Below are 4,884 nucleotides of genomic sequence, written 5' to 3'. Positions count from 1 at the left end.
ACAACACCTATACCTACACCTGAAGAATCGCAGGACAACTCAAAAGCAAGCTCAAAGCTGGGCAAAACTAGGACATAAGTAGAATATAACTGGGCTTTCAACAATTCAAAGGTCTTTTGTGTAACGCCCCAAAATTTTGAACCTTATAATTTCCTTGAAATATTTGAAAAATTCCTTTTCTTTACAGAGTTTATTTCTAAAATCAGCGGAAACGATTTCTTTTAAAAGAAAAATGGCAGGTTTGACAACCTTGGGCACGTTAGCGAGAAAACAAAGATTTACCATGGACGATCTACAATAATACTTAGAAAATCATTTCTTCTATTTAAAGAGAGTATCAAGTTTGTACAAAATTTGGGTTTCCTCAAGGGAAAACCGTATCAAAAACCAAAATGTCTAGGAGAAGAACTACGGGCAGAAACAATGGATCCTTAAATCATCTTGCAGTCGCGCCATCGCCTGATGCACCTAATCGTCACCTGTACCCATGAAATGGGTTAGTTTTGCGAAAAACTAGTAGGAGAGTACAAAAGACAGAAAGAACTAAATTATGCATAGATAATTTATGCAGCAGGTAGTAACGAGCAAACTAAGCAGATAGACTGGAGGAATAAGCTAAGTACAACAAACTGAAAAGGGTGTGCATGCTCAATTTAGTTATTACTTGATAACCGGCCATGCGGGTACATACATGGCGCGTGAGTCGAAACAGTCGAGTCCAAACCGAGTGTTCATTATGTTAAGTATTTTAAGATACCTCGGTTGTCTGACTGAATCCTATTCCTATGGAGACGACCGATGGTCGAGAGAGTAAGTCCCCAAGGCCTGATAGGGATACATCCAACTTCTGCAGAAGTGTTAGGCTAACTTATGTAGTCCCTATCCCTCCCCTAACCTCCGATGACTGGGAAAAAATGAGTCTTTTGCCCTTTAAAAAAAAGCCATAAATGGTTTGTCCATCGGAGTTGGTACCCTTCGTCCTCTCTCTTGACGAAGCCAGGTTGAATTGAGTGCGACGAGGTTTCTTAGCCGTTGCCTCATTTTTCATGCTCTGGTCCATTAGACCGAAACGAGCATCTTGCCTATGAAGGCGATCTCATTTTTATATGTGTTTTCAACAACGTGCACTAAGCACTAATCGAGGTCATAAGACTCTCTCATCCAATCGTCGTAGTACTTGAAATTCCATTAGAGGGGGGTGAATAGTGAAATACGATGCAGATCGATAAAATAAAAAATAAGGCAATAAGGCACAACACAATAAACACAGGATTTATACTGGTTCGGCCGAGTTACTGACCTACATCCAGTCCCCAAGTAAAACACTTGAGCCTTCCACTATAACATCCGAGTTACCGGATAAATAGTACAACACCCTCTTCCTCAGATGTCTACTTCTCTCAACAGAGAAGGGAAACACCCTCTTCCTCAGAGGTCTACTTCTCTCAACAGAGAATAGAAACACCCTCTTCCTCAGAGGTCTACTTCTCTCAACAGAGAAGGGAAACACCCTCTTCCTCAGAGGTCTACTTCTCTCAACAGAGAAGGGATACAACAAAGATCAGAAAGTTACAACACTTTCCTATAGAACCTTCAGAATGATATGCAGAGTATGAATGCACGTATGAAGATTCTCAGAATGATCTTTTTCTTTTCTTACACACTCTTGTATTTTTCTGAGAGCTTTTCTTGACTTTTTATCTTTCTTTTTCTCTTTCTTTTTCTAAGCTCTTTTCTCAGAGTGTAAGCAGGAATTTTTCTCGTTGAAAGCTTGCTTGTCTTTTCACACTGTTTTGTTTGTATATATATAGTCTTTAGAAAACTAGTCGTTGTCTTTTTGAAATGATTGTCCTTTTGGGATATGAGAAGTCAGGTCATTTCAAAAACAACTTAGTGTGGAAAAGATAACTGTACTATATTGCTTTTTCAAAAAGTCTTCTTTCCATACGAAGCATTTTTGGAGTACACTATCCGTTGGTGTATTTTAAATGAGTTATTCTTTGTATTAGGTCTTTTCTCATAATAAATGTTCTATAGTATTTTTGAACGTTGAAGTGTAGTTTATCATGTAGTTTTGTCTTTACTCAATTTAATGGTTTGTAGTACATTGAACGTTGGAATATATTCTATCATGTAATTTTGTCTTTACTCAATTTAATGAAAATTAGTATATTAATATTTTTCTTACAAGTCGTCACTTATAATAAATGTATGTAAGTGTGATAAATGTTTGTTGAGTACTTTATTTATAAATGGTCATTTCTTAAAAGCTTTTTGGAATAACATTTAATGTTTATAGAAAGAATGATGACTTTAAGTAAGTCGACATTCTTGAGTGTGAGTTTTATTTATAAATAAATAGTCATTTCTCAAATGCTTTTTGAGGTGAAATTTAATGCTTATAGAAAGAATGATGACTTTAAGTAAGTCGACATTCTTGAGTATGAGTTTTATTTATAAATAAATAGTCATTTCTCAAATGCTTTTTGAGGTGGCATTTAATGCTTACAGAAAGAAATGGTCATTTCTTATTTTAATAAAATAATATTTATTTTCTCAAATCGTCAATTCTAAAATGAATGGTTGTGAAGTACACTAAATGCTTGAGTAATACTTATATTACAAATAGTCATTTCTCAACTAAATGCTTGTGTATTATCTTTTCATAATTTGTCTTTTCTTACATAAATGTTTATGTATTATGAATCAAAATTTCTTACGTAAAAATTTGTGTATTATGAACTAATGCATTTTGTCTTTTCTTACATAAATGCTTATGTATTATGAACCAAAATTTCTTACATAAATGTTTGTGTATTATGAATTAATTCATTTTGTCTTTTTCTTTCATATTTGAAATCATTAGCTTTTATATCTTGTCAAAATGTCTTTTTCATAAATGCTTGTAAGAAAGTACAATTAATGCTTTTGAAATCATGAGTTATTATATCTTGTCAAAAATGACTTTTTCATAAATGCTTGTAAGAAAGTACAATTAATGCTTTTGAAATCATGAGCTATTATATCTTGTCAAAATGTCTTTTTCATAAATGCTTGTAGGAAGTACAATGATTTGTTTCAAAAAGGTGTTTTTGAAATGCTACAATATACATAACGTATCCTTTTATGAAAGCTTAACTTTTTGTAAATAAATGGCTTGTATGATTTCAAAGCATATAGTCTAATATGAAATATGCATGCTTATGAAGGTTCTGTTACATATGACTCTAAAGAAGAAAAAAGTCTTCATCTTGAGGTAGCCGATCTTCTTGGATAATCTTTATGAATGTATGGCCCATCAAGCTTTTTCTTCAAAGTAGTATGATTGCATCAAATGGTTGCACTTGATCAAGTTGTCTTCACTTTTCTTAAGTGAAATAACCTTGCATCAAATACTCGTTAAATACATAGCACATCATATTTAGTCATAATATAACATATTCAGTTTCACATATGAAAGCATATCATATTTATTATATCTCATGAAAGCATATCATGTATTTATCATGTATCATATATATGCATCATGAAAGCATATCATATTTATCATGTATCATCAAAACATAGTTTCTCAACATTCTCCCCCTTTTTGATGATGACAATATATGCTCCCCCTGTCACTAAGCCATATATATTATGATGATTTAAATATGATATCAGAAATAAAAAATGCATAGAAATAGTAATCATAAAAAAAACACCAGAATTAACATAAAAAAGTTTGTGTATACTTCATGTGTATGAGATAAAGTGTTAAACATTTTTCTCCTACATAGGAGAGGTAAGGTTTCTCTCCCCCTTTGTCATTGACAAAAAGGAGGGATCAGAGTCGAAGAGTTAATATTATAGACCAGGTTGAAGCAAGTTGAAGACAACAAGTCAAGAAATGGATTTCAAATAATACATGGGGTGATCCATTGTTTTGAGACAGAGTAAAGAAGGAAGTGAGCTCAATTCATGTGAGAGAGATGAATAAAGATAAAGTCAAGCTGAAAAGACATAATGAGAAATTTTAAGTTGGGCGTATGAAGAGAGTGATGAAAGACATGGATTTTCAAATAAGACATAGATAGAGAAGAGGACAAAAATAATTAATGAGTGATATGAGATGAAAGAGATAAAGAAATGTCATGATTGCTTATTTAATATAGAAATAGTTTTTATGGATAGACGTGAAAGGAAATAGGTCATAGGGTGATCATGTGATGTGTACTTTGAAAGATATGACATTTTTGAAAGAAAAGAATGACTTAAAAAATGTGTCATGATTAATGTGTTTTCATATTTGTAATTTTTATGAGTATACGTAAATATGAGGAGGACACACTTTGACTTTGAATAGTGGTAAGAGAGATGATGAGACAAAAAGAGAAAGAATCAAAAATATATTTGAAAAAAAAGAAGAATTGATAAATGATAGATTAAAAAATAAGAATAGACATGGAGGAGTCGGATTCAAAAATCTAAAATATATAATAAAAAATGTATTTGAGAGATGAAATGAGGAGACAAAAAATATTTATGAGTGAAGAGTAATAATTGTTTATATAAGAAGTGTTTTTATGGATATACGTGGAAGGAGTAAAAGTAGACATAAGGAAGGGTGATACGAATTTGTAGAGAGATAAGAGTGGTCATAAAAGACAACAAACACTTGATGTATGACATAAAGTAAAGTTATGATTGATAGGAATTGATGTTTTGCTTGAAGGACATAGTTTTTGAAAAAGATAAATTATAAGAGGTCAAAGATCACATATGGAGTCTCACTTCGTATGAGATAGAGAGAGAAAAAAAGTGGTACTAATAGTACTTATGAGAATAAAAAAATGAAGGACAAGTTTTTCGAATAATTTTTCATAAAAGGTGTGAAGGATGAAAGGA

This window comes from Nuphar pumila, chromosome 4 (assembly GCF_984573655.1).
Source record: "Nuphar pumila chromosome 4, dmNupPumi1.hap1.1, whole genome shotgun sequence".
Lineage (NCBI taxonomy): Eukaryota > Viridiplantae > Streptophyta > Magnoliopsida > Nymphaeales > Nymphaeaceae > Nuphar > Nuphar pumila.
This window is presented reverse-complemented; position numbering follows the sequence as displayed.